This window comes from Lycium barbarum, chromosome 11 (assembly GCF_019175385.1).
Source record: "Lycium barbarum isolate Lr01 chromosome 11, ASM1917538v2, whole genome shotgun sequence".
Taxonomy (NCBI): Eukaryota; Viridiplantae; Streptophyta; class Magnoliopsida; order Solanales; family Solanaceae; genus Lycium; species Lycium barbarum.
Genome location: NC_083347.1, coordinates 72,415,078 through 72,434,688, shown reverse-complemented (window position 1 = coordinate 72,434,688; position 19,611 = coordinate 72,415,078). Strand labels below are relative to the sequence as shown.

Genomic DNA, 19,611 nt, shown 5'->3' with positions numbered 1-19,611 from the left:
AAAAACGGTATTATAAGTTTGGAATTTGGAAAATACCAAGAAATAGAAGTTGTAGATAATTGAATTAGCTTTCCAACCATAGGTCGTGGGTTCCCAGGTGACATCGGTACAAGGAGATATGTACGTTTTAAGGTCGAAAGGTCAGTGGGCTAGGCCCAACTCGGGACCAACCGGGTTAGGCCCAAAAAAAAAAATGAATGAAATTAAGGCCCAACCCATAGGGTGGCCGGCCATGGCTAGAAAAATAAGAAAAAAAAAAAGATCCAAGCCCAAGTAGAATTAATCATGTGACAAATGGATAAAATGCCACTTAATCATCCAAAAATCCCATAGAACCTTCAAGAAAATTTTAGAAGGAGAAAAACAAAGAAACAAGAGCAAGAACATAAGGGCCATACGGCCAAGCTCTTGAAATTTTGTCCCTTTGAAATCTTTCTCCAAAAATTATTTTCTTGTGGTATTTCTACTAATTCAAGGGTCCTTTACAACTTGGTGTAATTATTTTGGAAGAAAGAGCACTTGTTTCTTCAAGTTGACAACTTGGTCAAGTGAAAAAGATTGTAGAAAAAGGTAAGAATTAATCCCTTTTTATTATGTTATGAAGGTTGGTTTATGTTGTAGTATGTAGAAATGAGTAGAATTTATGGAAATATGGAAGTTTACAAAGTGGGTGTGCATATATGTAAGTGGACATATATGTATATTGTTGTATAAATAATATGAGTTGAATTTTATGTTGTATTCTAGTTGTGGTTATGGTGAAATTTATATTGGAAATGGAAGAAAATGGTTCAAGTTGGCATGGAAAATTATTGGAAATAGTTATAGGAAATTATATGATTTTAATGAAGTTTTTATGTAATTATAGAAGTGGAGTTTTAAATGTGAATTATTATGTTAGTTGGTGAATTTGGAAGGATAATAGTCCATATTGGCATGAAAGATTGGTTGTTAAGTGGTTATGAGAAGTTTTGTGATTTTATGGTAGATTTATGTAATTATGAAAATGAAATTATTAAGGTGCAAATTATGATTATGGTTGATGAAATTGGAAGATGGAAATATGTTAGGAATATGTAGATTGAAGATTAGAAGTTTTGGATGGATTATGGTTTTGGTGGAAAGTTTGTATATTTTGTATATCTTGTGAATATTTGGTAGAAATGATATGAAATGCTTCCGAATTATATTGTAATGATCTTGATTAGTAATGAATATAAAAACATTGAGATTGGTTTTGGAAATGTGAAGTTGGAATGAAAGCTATTGCATTATGTTGGAAAGAAGACTAGTTGTGTTATATTGTGTTTTGTAGTCATGGTTGTTGTCATTGTGTTGATAGTTTGGCCGGGTTGAATTCCCGGATTGTTGTTGATAAAAATTGGCTAAGTTGAATTTTGGGGATGGTGTATTTATAGGGGAGATGCTGCCCAAATATTTGTAGACAAGTATTGGTTAAGATTGAAATCTTAAAGCCTTACAATTAACATTTGGTAATTGTGACCAAATTGTAGATTTTGGCGAACTTGAAACTTGATTTTGGAGACGTGTATGAAGCGGAAAAGGTATGTAAGGCTTCACCCTTCCTTCTATGGCATGCCTTAAACGTAATAAGTTGGGTACGAGCCTCGGGGACAACTCTATTTCCCGGAATCCGCACTTAAAGTTTCCCCTTTTTCATTCAGTAGAATTGAATTAGAAATTGTGTAAAATATTGGAGAAACTTCCTAAACATCTAGAACTGGCATAAATATGACCCGACTACCTTAAAACCCTCACAAGTGACGTCATGAAATATAATGTACGTAAATTTGGTACGCCGCCTCATTTGACCCGAGGTGGGCCCATTGTTCCCGGATTTTCCCTATTGCTCCGTTTGACTTATTTTGGGAGTAGAATCCAAAGGAGACTTTTGATCCTCGTTCCGATTATCAAACGATAAGTATTGTACCATTCTAATGGAAATATGTATATGTATATAAAATATGTATATGTATATAAGATATGTAAAAGTATATAAGACATGTATATGTATATAAGATATATATATATGTTTATAAAATATGTACATGATATACGTATATGTATACGATGAAAGATCCAGAGCGCTATAGACGCTGATATATGTATATGATACACGTATATGTATATGATAAAAGATCCAGAGCGCTATAGTCGCTGATATACGTACATGATACCAGTATATGTATATGATAAAAGATTCAGAGCGCTATAGACGCTGATATATGTACATGATGTATGCATATGTATACGGGGAAGATGGGAATAAGGGCAGAGCGTTATACACGCATATCCACCTGATCAGTTGGCATTACATGACATGATATCGTCCCGGACGCGGGATGCCCGGACGCGGGATGTGTATTTATGGCTAAATGGATCGGCTGCCGACGCCTCGGCAATATGACATGTTCTATTTTTATATATATATGAACAAGAAAAGATTTTCAACGGAAAGCTAAGCTATGATATGATACGCTATGATACGCTAAGCCATGATATGATACGCTACGACAAGCTATGCTATGATATGATAAGCTATGCTATGATATGACAAGTTACGCTATGGCATGATACACTATGACACACTATACTATGACATTGACATGATATAACACGATACGACATGCTGTAGTAAGACATGACATTACGCGATATAATATGCCATGATAAGACACGATAGGATACGACCTGATATGCCACGATAGGATACGACCTGATATGCCACGATAGGATACGATAGGGCACGTTAGGACACGATACGACAAGATACGACATAATATAAGTTCTATTTTCTACGTTCATGGAGGGGAAACGTTTTTAAAAGGGAAAGACAAGCCATGCATGATAGCCGCCCAAAAAGGGGCCTTCTTATGTACAGGTTACTTTCTTGCCTCGTTATATGTCCTGTGACTCCATGATATGATTAATCGCACTCTATGTTATTGCTTGCATTGTCTTCCATGCCTTACATACTCGGTACACTATTCGTACTGACGTCCCTTCTTGTGGACGCTGCGTTTCATGCCGCGCAGGTCAGCAGACAGGTGGACGTGATCCTTAGAAGCTCTACCAGCCGCACTTGACAGCGCTCCAGTTGTTCCGGAGCCTCACTCCAGCGGTACTATTTTATGCATATACATTCGGGCTTGGTAGCACCCCGGCCCTTTCTATGTATAAGTGTACTATGTCTAGAGGCTCGTAGACAGATACGTACAGTCAGTCAGGTACAGATATATGTATAGTGTTTTGGCATGTTAATATTGTTGTACAAGGTAATAACGGAGTTTATTAGTTTATGTTCAAGGAAAAAAAAATGGCTCGGTTTACACGGCTTGCTAAGAGGTACAGGTAATACGATAGATAAGGGGTGCTCGGTACAAGTATCGGGTACTCGTCACGGCCCCTAGTCGGGTCGTGACAATGGATCACTCCAACATAAGGGGATTAAAAGGGGTTCAAAGGGGAGGGGATAAAAAAATTCAGAAATATATAAATTATTTGGAATATAAATTTTTTTTTTAAAAAAGGGAGTCATATAATAAAACAAACAGAATACGTCTGGTAGCTGACATTCTTTAATTTTGATTTCTCTCCTACATAGCACTCAACGAATGATAGAAGTCCAAGTCGCGTAATTCATGCTGACCAAATCAGTGTAATTGCTCTTCATTTTTTCGGGTTATTATGTCACAAGTGTTTCAAAGTAATAGCGGCCAAGTTTATTTTTTCCCCAAAAGTACTTATTTTTTTAATAAGTGCTTATTTTAAAAAAATTGAGATGTTTGGTCAAGCTTTTGGGAGAAAATAAGTGCTTTTGGACAGTAGTAGAAGTAGTTTTTCAGAAGCTAAAAAAAATAGCTTTTGCTCAAAAGAACTTTTTTGAAAAGTACTTTTGAGAAAAATGCACATAGAAGCACTTTTTAAAAGCTTGGTCAAATACTAATTGCTGCTCAAAAATATTTTTTAAATTAATTGGCCACACACAAACTACTTTTAGCTAAAATTACTTTTCAAAAAAGTACTTTTTAAAATAAGCTGTTTTTAGAAGCTTGGCCAAACAAGCTATAAGTTTCAATAGGCGAGTCATACAATTTCAGCAAAAAAAGTCATAATAAATTTTAGGTGCAGTGACAATTACAATTAGGTGGTCAATCAATCCGTTTCCACTTACCCTCGAAAGAACCAGGTGTAACTTAAGGACCCTTATGAAAAAAAACAAACAAATAAAAGTAGAAGACTCTTCGCAGTACTAACTTGAAATTATTCAAGTCATGTAGAAATGTTAATTCAATTTATAACCTAGGAACCAATATGGCTTTGGCTTTTTAGTTTAAAACCCTTGCAAAGAGGCAATTCAGAATAATACTTGTCCACACTAAATCAGTTAATTTTACCTTAACAATCATAAATTAAAGTGAGAACATACATTATTCAAACATGGTTAAACAATAAATTTATATGTAAGTTGGAGGAAATAATACAAACCATTACAATTTGAATCGGACAAAAATTATTTACAAAAATTACATCTACTTTATATTACTAGTTTTCAAATACTTGTGTTGTACGCATTCACCATATTTGATCCGTACAATTTTTAAAAGATAATATTATATAATTAAAGTAAAAATAAATTAACACATGATACAGTCAGCTAAACATAAACATAAGAAAGTAAACTTTTGTCTCATTAATACTGAAAATTGCAGCTTTAAACCTTGAAAAAGATGCTTCCAATAAGAACAGCAAAATCGAAAGCAAATTTATAAGTTGGGTTAGCAAATAAAATAGCATTTTTGAGAATTAGTGTAGAAGGTTAGTAGGTAGTCAAGCGTTGTCTAGTTCCCTTATCAGTATTGTTATTATTACTCTCCTACTATCTTATTCTTCGATTTAGTATTACATGTTATTTCTTTTGCTTCAGTTATCGTATTATTTGTTGTTGTTGCTATTCTCTAATTCTTGATTATTTTCAGCATGGCTTAATCTTCACTACTGTATTTGCTTTACATACTTAATTTTTAGTATGCTTTACTTGAATCAAGGGTCTTTCAGAAACAACTTCTCTACTTCACAAGGTAGGGGTGAGGTTGCGTACACACCATCCCCTCAAACGCACTTGTGGAATTACACTGGGTGTTCTAAGAAACGAGTTCTTGCAGACTTTTATTTACAATACCAACTTAAATTAATTATTTAATTAAACTATTTATTATCACACACACATATATTTAGAATATACATTATATTTAATTCTGCAATTGGCTGATTAATTATATAATCAAGGTTGTGAAATCAATTAACATATCAAATTTACATAAAATTCCACATCAAAATATTTTTAAATTGTTCAAATTATTTATATATTTTTCTTTTTCAAAGTGGTTTAAAATCAATTGTATTTATAAGTTACGTTAAGATAAATCATCTAACATCTTAATTAAGAGTCTAATTTAAGAGAGGACATGAAATATAAAGTTTGTCCAAAATTAAAAGGTAAAAAAAGAAGTGTGATACATGCATGAATTAGCATTTAAAGAGTACTCAATTCCAGAAAATGTAAATTGTTTAGATACATGCATCGTAATAACTTCTCTAAAATTCAAAACAAAACTTTCATTTTCTCGGTCTCTATTTATTTATTTTTTTGTTTCTCTTTTACACGTCCTTTGAGAAAATATTAATTAGGAAGGTTTTTAACTATTTTATCCTTATTTATGTCATAGGAAGTGTTTGTAGTCTTCAAGAATAATTAATACTTAAGGTAAAATGAAAAACATAATTAATTTTGTCCTGAACTTCTAAAATAATAAATAATTTGAGACAACTTAATTATTTTTTGAAGCGAATGGAGTAAATTCCAAGACATTTATAGTTTATATTCTTATACATAAATGTCAAATGAATAATTTGGTGCTCAAAGGACATATAAGTCCATCAAAATTTTGTATAGGGCATAATCTGTAGCGAGTGAACGTATCAAAAGATGACACGTGACGATGGTGACATGTCAGATTTGAGTCGGCAAGCGAGGGGCTCCGGAAAAGCATAACGACGCTCCGGAGAAGTAATTTGGTAACCGCTATCGGAGACAGAAATTATAAAAGGCCCGGAGAAGCATATCAACTCACCGGTCAAACGTCATTTAATGCACAATCATTACAGAAGACCTACAAGATTCTTCCAGCCTTTATCACATCTTAATTACCTTTTATTGCAACATTAATATTGGTAACTAAGGGGGCATGATTTGTAGATCATGCAGCCCATAGCTCTAGTATAAATAGATGTTCTTATTCTATTGTAAAGCATCTGAAAAGATATATAAGAAATACATTGCTCTTATTTTGCTCGTAGTTCCTAATTGCTCTTATTCAATTAAGCAAAGTTTTGATTGTTCGCTTGCCCGGAGACTCTAGCTCAAAGGCTTCTCCAAGGCTCAGGCTATTCTAACTCCTTATTTTCAATTACATTTCGTTCATATTACGTTATATTGTTATTTTTCTCATTATTTCGGTCATATTGATCATGTGTCCTTGATCACGCATACAAATTCAACTGCACCGATTTTAGAGGTAAATAGTTTGGCGCCCATCGTGGGGCCAAGACAATTGTGGTATCATTGTGACCCTGTCAATTATACTTATTCTCTTTAGTTCTTGCTATTAGATTCAATTGTTGCAGATATGAGAAACACTATTGATGACCAAACTTATCTCACTACCGGAAACAACGATGGAACAACTATCCCGAAAAACGGTCTAAATCAACGGGTTACGAAGAAAACAACGCCTATTGACAAAACCCCCGAAGAAGCAATGCAGATCGTGAGAGAGCAGCAACAATCAATAATGAAGGGGATGGAATTCATGAGGCAAACTATCTCAACATTTTCTGGCAACCCAAACGCCGGAGTCAGGAGGCCTGTAGGGACACCCCCGACATCAACTATCGAAAATAAAACACCAAATGGATACCAAATAGAGGGTAGAGCCATTGGGAATGGAGACACATCTAGGAGCGAGTCCGTCCCAGATGATCCTTTTCGGGCACAAGTCTTACAATTTATGAAAGACATCACTGATAAGATGAACAAAAATTCTAAGGAAGCGGAAAAGAACGTGAAGGAGCTTCAAGCCCATATGGATCAAATCCTGAGGGCTCCACCGGGCCTTGAGGTTCCGTTACAAAAATTATGTTCAGTTAGCTTACAAACCAGAAGCTGCCCCGGAGCTGATCCTGAAGAGATTTAAGATGTCGGACATCCCCAAGTATGACGGGACGACAGATTCGCAGGAGCACATAACGGTCTACACCATGGCTATCAAAGGAAATGACTTGAAATGGAATGAGAATGAATCGGTCTTGATCAAGAAATTAGGCGAGACATTGGCAGGGACTTTAACTTGGTATTCTCTTTTGCCCGAACACTCTATTGATTCATTTGCTATGATCGCAGATATATTTATTAAAGCACATGCCGGAGCCCGAAAGGTGCGAACGGGAAAGACATACATCTTTCTCATAACGAAGGGCATACCGAGTTGCTCGGTGACTTTGTCACCCCGTTCCAGAAGGAAAGGATGTTGCTGCTCATGGTTCCGGATGAATGGGCAGCTGAGGCTTCACTATGGGTCTTAACCCTCTGAGTTCAGATGTTTCACGAAAACTCAAGAAAAATTTGCTAGAGTTCCAGGCAACAACATGGGAAGATGTTCATAATCGGTATACGTCGAAGATTCGCGTTAAAGATGATCAGGTAAATATATTGACATCTTCTACAGCTCGGAATCAAGGTCAAATGAACTTTGATCGAAGGACTTCCAGACACCGATTTGAACCAACCCGTTAGGACCACAGACTGACAGGAGGCAGGCGCGTTTCCAGAGCGAGTGGCCAGAAAATGACCTAGATGAAGAATAGTAATGTCTACGAACACTTGGGATTGTCGTAATAAGTACCGGAAGTATATGAAGATGGCTCCAGGAAAGTAAAAAAAGACATTGTGACCAAATGCATCATATTTGTTAAAGATACCGGAGATAGCCCAAACTGGCTCCGAAATAAAGAAATGGACTGGGGACTGCCAGATCAGCCCAGGAAAAAAATAGAAGAATTGAGAACCGGCTAGACCCAATAGATGTCAGTACGGGCGCAATTCTCTTGCGATGTACTTTTGTTGCAAAGTTTTAAACATATGTGTACGTTTAAGGAATGGAATGAAGCAAAATTAGCACCTTCTAAACATTCTCATATATGTCTGAATGAACAAAATCATTCTTCAATTTTCTCACATTTAAAAGCAAATAAGGATTACGAATCGGAACAATTATGCCCAAATGAACAGGCGACGTCCTCTTCATAAGCACCGAAACATAAGGGCCCTCTATTATAAAGCTGTCCATTTAAATGACTAGAAGGCTGGATTAAAATTCCTGGTCATTAACATCCCCGACCTTTAAGACTGCGAGATTATAAAAGTTTCGGGTATAACTTAAAACCCTAGAGTCAGGAACTCTAAAATTAAAAGTTTCGGGTACAACTAAAAACCCAAGAGTTAAAATACAAAGATTAAAAGTTCTGGATGAACACTGAAAATCTGAGATCAAGCTTTCTATAGTGGTGGTACTTTTTCAGCACCAACTAGCCGTTGACAAAAGAAAAACCAGTGACGGAGTCCTCATCTGAATCCCTAAGTCCTGCGCTCTTTTTCCCTTGGCCCAGTTTTTGTCTCAGTTGGGCTTTTCCGGTAAGGTTTTTGATGAAGCAGTCGCGAGGGTGATTACATGACTTTCCGGCAAGAAGGGAAAAATCTTCCACTTCTCGATCACATCTCAGCGAATAACCAGAAAGTGAGGGGACTATCTATATAGGGAAAAATCCGTAGACACCAAGTGAACGTATTAAAAGATGACATGTGACGATGGTGATATGTCAGATTCGAGTCAGCAAGCGAGGGGCTCTGGGAAAGCAAAATGACGCTCCGGAGAAGTAATTTGGTAATTGCTACTAGAGACAGAAAATATAAAAGGCCCGGAGAAGCATGCCAACTCACCGGTCAAACGTCATTCAATGCACAACCATTGCAGAAGACCCCCAAGATTCTTCCAACCTTTATTAGTCTTTATCACCTCTTAATTAACTTTTATTGCAGCATTAATATTGGTAATTAAGGGGACATGATGTGTAGATCATGCACCCCTTAGCTCTAGTATAAACAAATGTTCTCATTCTATTGTAAGATATCTAAAAAGATATACAAGAACTACCTTGCTCTTATTTTGCTCGTAGTTCCTGATTGCTCTTATTCAATTAAGCAAAGTTCTGATTGTTCGCTTGCCCAGAGACTCTAGCTCAAAGACTTCTCCAAGGCTCAGGCTATTCTAACCAGTGTTTTAAAAGGCGTTTTTAGGGCGAGCCCAGGGGCTAGTTGTCACGACCCGACTCGGGGCCGCGACGAGCACCCGGTGCTAGCCCACCCGGGCACCCTCTTAGCTTACTCTTATGCTTACATCTAGATGAGCCACATAATTATACATGCATTTCCATTCATTCGTCAACTGGTCCCATATGGACAACCGCACATTTATATCATCATAGGCATTTATTCCACATCAATATACATGGGCCAACGTGGCCGACAAAATAATATACAAGACATAGGCCGACAAGGCCAAACACATCTACCCACACACACACATGTCTACGAGCCTCTAAGAGTATAGCATATAACACTTGTGCTCATGTTCGTATACATGCCCTTATTCGTATTCTTATACATAGTCTTATCACATTCATAGTCATATTATATACATAGTCATTTCATATACAAAGCATTTACATAACATACCCAACCTCATGGGATCGGTGTTTCATACATACTTGGCCAACCAAGGCTCAAGGTTACTCATACCTGGCCCTACCAAGGCTTCAGGGTTATCCGTACCATCTGCAGAGGTGTGCGCGCATTTCGTAATCCTATACATACTTTATACATATTCATATACATATATCCTACCCGGCGTTATAAGCTCGGGGTGTCGTTATAGCCCTTCATAGGCACATGTAAGTATAATAGCCCGTAGGCACCTTTAACATCATTATTATTATCATCGTTATCACTACATCTTTATCTTAGGCTTACTCGTCATATGGGGTGCATAGTACAATCGTAGTACATATCAAGGATTGTGAGCTTAGGAGCTCGGAATGTCAATCATTTGGAGACAACATACTCATATAGAGGATTTAAGAGTTTGGCCAAAGAACCATGCCTTATGAAAGAAGGGTTAGCCTTACATACCTTTTCGTCGAACTATTCTACACTTGCACGTACTCCTCCGATGCTCACGTTTCTACCTTTATTAAAGTCGTACCATCATTAGAATCGACAATTTGCACACATGGATAAAACTAGAGAAAATCGGACAACATTTCCTTTATTTATACGACATTCCTCCATATCGTAATTCAACTTCCAAACGTCAACAATACATTCACAACATCATAATAATAGCCTTTAGTCATCTACATCATCCACATTCTTAATTCACTTCCATTTATCCCTATTTATGGTCACAACACCCAACTTCGTCCATTCATATACAATGTCTATTTCATGATCTTAACGTCATTTATAACACATTCATATCACAACACAACAAAAATCATGATTCAATTCAAACTATGTCTCAAAACGTCACTATTCATCATTCATAACCCATTTTGCTATTCTCTTCTAATGACCAAGCATTTTAACTCTCAAATACCTTAAACAACATATAAATATCATGAATCTTACTTAGATGTTGTAGGAACAAGCCTTAGTTGATAATATTCCACTTTGAGCAAAACCCTAGTTTTTCTCCATTTGGATTTCTTGACTTTAGATGATCCTTGATGGGTTCTTGCTCTTGATTCACTTATTTAATGTTGTTGATGGCTTATAATCCTTGAAAACTTGTATAATAAATGTAGAGAGATGTTTTAGAGAGAGGGAGGAAATGTTGAAATGATTTCATGAACTTGGTCCTTTATTTAATAACATTCCACTGATCTGTCGGGTTCCACTATACGGTCCGTATAATGGTTATACGGTCCGTATAATAGACCGTGAAATGGGTTTGCCTGCACCCCTTCACTGTGACCATTTGACGGTTCGTTATACGGTCCGTATAAATTTATACGGTCCATATAAATTTATACGATCCGTATAAATTTATACGATCCGTATAAATTTATACGGTCCGTATAACTGACCGTAAAATTCCACCAGCAACCAACCTCCACTGTGATGGTTTTACGGTCCGTAAAACATTATACGGTCCGTATAATGAGCCGTAAAACTCATCATTTCACTGAACTTATTCTCATCACTTCGTTTGATCTCCGATCCTTGCGGAACCTTCTTAACACTTGTTCAACACTTCAATACCAATCTAAGGGACGTTATAACTCTTCTCCAAGACATCACTAAGTCCTGGCTAACTCGTTGCTCGTAATCCCTTTCCGATATTCGTTCACTTGCGTACCAACGAAAAATTTCCGAGGTGTAACATTCTTCCGCCCTTAAGAACATTCGTCCTCGAATGTTAGGCACTCGGGGATTCTACAGAAATTTCGCCAGAGTTTCCCCTATAATATGGCACTACCAACCTGTCACAACAACCCATAATATCGATGCCTCACAGGGCCACAACACAATAGCATTTAAAATTTGGCCACACACGACCCAAAAGCATAAAAAGGAAATCATGCATACCTTATGATTTTGACGTCTCATCTTGGCCCTCGTCCAAAGGCTGAAATAAATGTGGGTATTTGGATTGCATACTCTCTTTTGCTTCGCACGTCATTTCCTCTCGATTGTTGTTCCTCCATAAGACCTTAACTGAGGCCACTTCCTTGTTTCTAAGTCTCCGTACTTGCCTATCTAATATGACAATGGGTATTTCATCATAAGTTAAATTTTCTGTCACTTGAACATCATTTACTGGGACGATCCGCGTAGGATCTCCAACACATTTCCGAAGCATCGAGACATGGAAAACTGGATGAACTGACTCTAACTCTCGAGGTAAATCTAACTCATAGGCCACTTTGCCTACCTTGCGCACAATCTCATAAGACCCAATATACCGGGGACTAAGCTTCCCCTTTTTTCCAAACCTCATGACGCCTTTCATTGGCGACACTTTCAAGAATACCCAATCCTTAACTTGGAACTTTAAGTCCCTTCGACGATTATCCGCATAGGACTTCTGGCGATTTTGAGCCACTAACAACCGATCTTGTATAAGCTTGACTTTCTCTATAGCTGGCTGGACCAAATCTGGCCCTATCAACTTGGCCTCTCCAGTTTCGAACCATCCAATCGGGGATCTACACTTTCGCCCATATAAAGCCTCATACGACGCCATTTGAATGCTAGAATGATAAATGTTATTGTAAGCAAACTCAATGAGTGGAAAATGGTCATCCCAATTTCCTCCCAAATCTATCATACATGCCCGTAACATATCTTCAAGAGTCTGAATAGTACGTTCAGCTTGCCCATCGGTCTATGGGTGAAATACCGTGCTAAGGCGCACTTGGGTCCCTAAGCCCTCTGGGAACGATCTCCAAAACTTGGCTGTAAACTGGGTCCCTCTATCGGAGATAATAGATACTGGAACGCCATGGAGTTTCACTATCTCTTTAAGATAAAGCTTCGCATAATCTTCTGCCACATAGGTCGTCCTGACCGGTAAGAAATGCGCTGACTTTGTGAGTCTATCCACGATCACCCATATAGAATCATACTTACTTCGAGAACGGGGTAACCCTGTAATGAAATCCATATTAATCACTTCCCATTTCCAAGTTGGGATTTCTATAGCTTGCAATAGTCCACCCGGCTTTTGGTGTTCAATCTTCACTTGTTGGCAATTAGGACACTGAGCTACTAATTCCGCTATATATTTCTTCATTCCATTCCACCAGTATATAGACTTAAGATCATGATACATTTTCGTCGCTCCGGGGTGAACGGAGTAACGGGAACAATGAGCTTCCCTCAATATTTGGTGACGTAGACCAACCACATCGGGAACACATAACCTGCCTCGACATTGGAGAACTCCGTCTTTCGAAATATCAAATGATGACTCCTCCTTCTGAGGGAGTGTATCTCTGTACTGCATTAGCATGGGATTCTCATATTGTCGCTCTTTTACTTCCGCTACTAGCAATGAAACTGCTGAATTCTGAATAGTGGTCCCCCGGCTACCTGAGTCCATCACTCGGACTCCTAGGCTAGCTAGCTGTTGGAGCTCACAGGTCATTTCTCTCTTCTCTTGTCGTACTTCACATAGACTTCCCATGGATCTGCGGCTAAGAGCGTCAGCCACAACGTTAGCCTTTCCGGGATGATACAAGATGTCAACATTGTAATCCTTTAGCAACTCCAACCATCGTCGTTGTCGCAAATTCAACTCTTTCTGCTTGATGATATACTGAAGGCTCTTATGATCTGTATAAATATCCACCTGGACACCATATAAATAATGTCTCCATATCTTTAATGCATGGACCACCGCAGCCAATTCTAAATCATGTGTTGGATAATTATGCTCATGTTTCCGTAACTGCCTTGAAGCATACGCAATCACCTTATCGTGTTGCATCAATACACAGCCTAGCCCAACACCTGAAGCATCACAATAAAGGACATACCCCTCCAATCCCTCTGGAAGTGTCAAGACTGGGGCAGAAGTCAATCGGTCTTTCAACTCTTGGAAACTACGCTCGCAAGCATCTGTCCATTGAAACTTAGCTGACTTCTGAGTCAACTTGGTGAGTGGCGCAGAAATAGAGGAAAACCCCTCAACAAATCTTCTGTAATAGCCTGCTAAGCCCAAAAAGCTACGAACCTCCGTAGGAGTCGTGGGCCTTGGCCAAGTCTTCACGGCCTCAACCTTTTGGCTATCCACTCGAATACCGTCAGCTGCAACAATGTGGCCCAGAAATGATACCGAGTTCAACCAAAACTCGCACTTGGAGAATTTTGCAAACAACTCTCGAGCTCGAAGAACTCCAAGGACAATTCGCAAATGATCCGCATGCTCGTCCTCGGATCTAGAATACACTGAGATGTCGTCGATGAATACAATTAAAAATAGATCCAGAAAAGGTCTGAATACATTGTTCATTAGGTCCATAAACACTGTCGGTGCATTAGTTAACCCGAACGACATCACTCGGAACTCAAAATGACCGTATCTTGTTCTGAAAGCTGTCTTAGGGATATCTTTCTCCCTAACTCTTACTTGGTGATACCCGGACCTCAAATCGATCTTTGAAAACCACTTGGCACCTTGCAATTGATCAAATAGATCATCAATCCTCGGAAGAGGATATTTGTTCTTAATCGTCACCTTATTTAATTGTCGATAATCAATGCACATTCTCAAAGAGCCATCCTTCTTTCGGACGAACAATACGGGTGCTCCCCACGGGGATGAAGTAGGCCTAATGAAGCCTTTTTCAAGCAAGTCTTTCAATTGCTCCTTCAACTCTTTCAACTCTGCGGGTGCCATCCTATAAGGAGGAATAGATATGGGTTTAGTGCCTGGCAACACATCAATAGCAAAATCGATCTCTCGCTCGGGAGGAAGGCCTGGAAGCTCTTCCGGGAACACATCCAGAAATTCGTTCACTGCCGGGACTGACTGAGGAGTCGGCGACTCAACTTCTACATCTTGAACTCGCACTAGGTGATAAATACACCCTTTCGTGATCATCTTCCTTGCCTTTATATAGGAAATAAACCTACCTTTTGGTGATGCCGCATTCCCTTTCCATTCTAAGACTGGTTCTCCCGGAAACTGGAAACGAACCACCTTCATTCGGCAATCAACATTGGCGTAACAAGAAGCCAACCAATCCATGCCCATAATAACGTCAAAATCTACCATTTCTAGCTAATGCAAATCAATCATGGTACGACGATCACAAATCACAATCACAGAATTCCTATATACTCGGCTAGCTATTACCGAGTCACCCACGGGTGTAGACACCTCAAAAGGTTTGATAGACTCCGGCTCAATTATAAATCGACCCGCAATATATGGAGTAACATATGATAATGTGGAGCCCGGATCAATCAAAGCATATACATCATGAGAGAATACTGATAATATACCTGTGACCACATCAGGAGAAGACTCAAGATCTTTGCGTCCAGCCAAAGCATAAATACGGTGTTGAGGACCACCAGTACTGGGAGCTCTGCCTCTACCTCTACCATGGCCGACTGGCGCATGTGAACCTGGCCCCGTAGGGCGTACAGATGCCGAAGATCCGGCTACTGACCTTGATGGCTGGGTCCTACCTCTACCATGCACTGAGGGGCAATCACGCATAATATGGCCCGGTCGACCACATGAATAGCAAACATCTGAACCCAATCGGCATTGACCCCAATGCGACCTCCCACACTGGGAACATCGTGGTATAGGTGGCCTTGACTGGCCTGAATCACCTCTAAACTAGGACCCCGAATAACTCTGACTCGGCCTTGAACGAACAGATCTATCAAGGCCCTGGTCTAAAAACCGTGGAGGTGCACTGGTCATAGAATAGCCCGAATGTCTAGGGAACTGTTGCCTGTGTCCGCCTCTGGACTCACTTATTGGGCCCAAAGATCTGGCCCTCTTGCTATGTCCCCTATCCTGTTCGCGTTCACTTCTCCGCTACTGTAGGCTTTCCTCTAAGTTATGAGCATGTACCTGAATGCGTGCAATATCCATACGGTCCTGAAGGGATGCAGTCAAGCATTTGTCCATCAGATGGGGCCCTAGGCCCTTTACAAATCGGTGTACCCTGTCGCCCATATCTGCTACCATGGCCGAAGCATACCTGGCCAAGGAGTTAAAACGGAGGCTATACTCTAGGGCACTCATACTGCCTTGCCTCAAATTTAAGAATTTATCGGCCCTAGCCCGCCGAACTTCTGGGGGCATGTAATGACGGAGAAAAGCATCAACAAACTCTTGCCATGCCGGGGGAGGTGCATTGGCTTCCCGCGAAGCCATCCATACTGTATACCACTAGATCGAGTCATCTCTCAATCTATAAGACACTAGCTCTACCGACTCGGTGTCTGAAGCATGTATCAATCGGAGCGTCCTTAGCATACCATCAATAAAGTCCTGGGGATCCTCCTCCGGTTTTGACCCAAAGAATTCCGGAGGGTTCAAAGTAATGAAATCACGGGCTCTTGCACTAACAGCCCTATCACCATACCCTGAACTGTGCCTCTGAGCCTGGACCGCAACCAATTGAGTCAATAAAGTAATGGTTTCTTTTACATCTTGGCCCGAACCATTGGGTGGAGGAGCCGGAGCTGGGGCTGAGGCTCCCACGTGCTCCTCGGTAATAAGCATTATCTGGGAGGGCTGAGATTGAGCCGCACTCTGGGACTCATCTTCCTCTACTACCGGTGGCGGTGCTCTTTCAGCCCGCTTTTCTGCCACCGTCTTGCCCTTTTGGGCTGCTGTAGCCTTTTTCTTTATAGGCATTCTCTGAAATACACAACACACTATTAAGGAACAAGAATTTCTTACATCATAGCTCTATCGCACGATTCTTATGAAGAAAGAAGGTCATTTATTCCTAAAATGTCCGCAGCTTCCTGTTTATAAGTGTGGCGCGCAACACACCCATAACCAGGACTCTACTAGACACGGCTCGTAGACACACCCTAGGACTGAACTGCTTTGATACCATTTTTGTCACGACCCGACTCGGGGCCGCGACAAGCACCCGGTGCTAGCCCACCCGGGCACCCTCTTAGCTTACTCTTATGCTTACATCTAGATGAGCCACATAATTATACATGCATTTCCATTCATTCGTCAACTGGTCCCATATGGACAACCGCACATTTATATCATCATAGGCATTTATGCCACATCAATATACATGGGCCAACGTGGCCGACAAAATGATATACAAGACATAGGCCGACAAGGCCAAACACATCTACCCACACACACACATGTCTACGAGCCTCTAAGAGTATAACATATCACACTAGCGGGACAGGACCCCGCTATGCCCACAATTATATACACAAAAGAATGAGTACCCAAAAGATATAGCTCCGAAGGAAATGGAGCTCTCTATGTAATCTCCGAATAGGCAGCTATGGATCAAGCCTGTCTCCCTGTGCACCTGCGGGCATGACGCAGCGTCCACAAACAAAAGGACGTCAGTACGAAGAATGTACTGAGTATGTAAAGCATGAGCAACATCAATAAATAAGCATCATGAACAACATATGAATTAGCATAGGAGGGGGGGGGGGGGGGGGGGGGAGACAATAATATCATCGTCCTAGCACTTACCTGCCTTTCGTAGGACTTTCCATTTTTCATACGTATTTGTACACCTACGTCATCATCCGTATAACATAATAGTACTCGTACCACACTTGTGCTCATGTTCGTATACATGCCCTTATTCGTATTCTTATACATAGTCTTATCACATTCATATTCATATTATATACATAGTCATTTCATATACATAGCATTTACATAACATACCCGACCTCATGGGATCGGTGTTTCATACATACTTGGCCAACCAAGGCTCAAGGTTACTCATACCTGGCCCTACCAAGGCTTCAGGGTTATCCGTACCATCTGCAGAGGTGTGCGCGCGTTTCGTAATCGTATACATACTTTATACATATTCATATACATATATCCTACCCGGCGTTATAAGCTCGGGGTGTCGTTATAGCCCTTCATAGGCACATGTAAGTATAATAGCCCGTAGGCACCTTTAGCATCATTATTATTATCATCGTTATCACTACATCTTTATCTTAGGCTTACTCGTCATATGGGGTGCATAGTACAATCGTAGTACATATCAAGGATTGTGAGCTTAGGAGCTCGGAATGTCAATCATTTGGAGACAACATACTTATATAGAGGATTTAAGAGTTTGGCCAAAGAACCATGCCTTATGAAAGAAGGGTTAGCCTTACATACCTTTTCGTCGAACTATTCTACACTTGCACGTACTCCTCCGATGCTCACGTTTCTACCTTTATTAAAGTCGTACCATCATTTGAATCGACAATTTGCACACATGGATAAAACTAGAGAAAATCAGACATCACTTCCTTTATTTATACGACATTCCTCCATATCGTAATTCAACTTCCAAACGTCAACAATACATTCACAACATCATAATAATAGCCTTTAGTCATCTACATCATCCACATTCTTAATTCACTTCCATTTATCCCTATTTATGGTCACAACGCCCAACTTCGTCCATTCATATACAATGTCTATTTCATGATCTTAACGTCATTTATAACACATTCATATCACAACACAACAAAAATCATGATTCAATTCAAACTATGTCTCAAAACGTCACTATTCATCATTCATAACCCATTTTGCTATTCTCTTCTAATGACCAAGCATTTTAACTCTCAAATACCTTAAACAATATATAAATATCATGAATCTTACCTTAGATGTTGTAGGAACAAGCCTTAGTTGATAATATTCCACTTTGAGCAAAACCCTAGTTTTTCTCCATTTGGATTTCTTGACTTTAGATGATCTTTGATGGGTTCTTGCTCTTGATTCACTTATTTAATGTTGTTGATGGCTTATAAACCTTGAAAACTTGTATAATAAATGTAGAGAGATGTTTTAGAGAGAGGGAGGAAATGTTGAAATGATTTCATGAACTTGGTCCTTTATTTAATAACATTCCACTGATCTGTCGGGTTCCACTATACGGTCCGTATAATGGTTATACGGTCCGTATAATAGACCGTGAAATGGGTTTTCCTGCACCCCTTCACTGTGACCATTTGACGGTTCGTTATACGGTCCGTATAAATTTATACGGTCCGTATAAATGTATACGATCCGTATAAATTTATACGGTCCGTATAACTGACCGTAAAATTCCACCAGCAACCAACCTCCACTGTGATGGTTTTACGGTCCGTAAAACATTATACGGTCCGTATAATGAGCCGTAAAACTCATCAGTTCACTGAACTTATTCTCATCACTTCGTTTGATCTCCGATCCTTGCGGAACCTTCTTAACACTTGTTCAACACTTCAATACCAATCTAAGGGACGTTATAACTCTTCTCCAAGACATCACTAAGTCTTGGCTAACTCGTTGCTCGTAATCCCTTTCCGATATTCGGTCACTTGCGTACCAACGTAAAATTTCCGAGGTGTAACATTCTTCCCCCCTTATGAACATTCGTCCTCGAATGTTAGGCACTCGGGGATTCTACAGAAATTTCACCAGAGTTTCCCCTATAATATGGCACTACCAACCTGTCACAACAACCCATAATATCGATGCCTCACAGGGCCACAACACAATAGCATTTAAAATTTGGCCACACACGACCCAAAAGCATAAAAAGGAAATCATGCATACCTTATGATTTTGACGTCTCATCTTGGCCCTCGTCCAAAGGCTGAAATAAATGTGGGTATTTGGATTGCATACTCTCTTCTGCTTCCCACGTCATTTCCTCTCG

General features: G+C 39.5%; 1 long non-coding RNA gene across 1 annotated transcript; it reads left to right on the top strand.

Moving 5' to 3' along the window:
* Positions 1–332: 332 nt before the first annotated feature.
* On the top strand, positions 333–3,303 carry LOC132618202 (uncharacterized). Its single transcript, XR_009574022.1, has 3 exons — positions 333–570; positions 1,515–1,565; positions 3,057–3,303. It is a non-coding gene; the product is annotated as an uncharacterized LOC132618202 (long non-coding RNA).
* Positions 3,304–19,611: the final 16,308 nt, after the last annotated feature.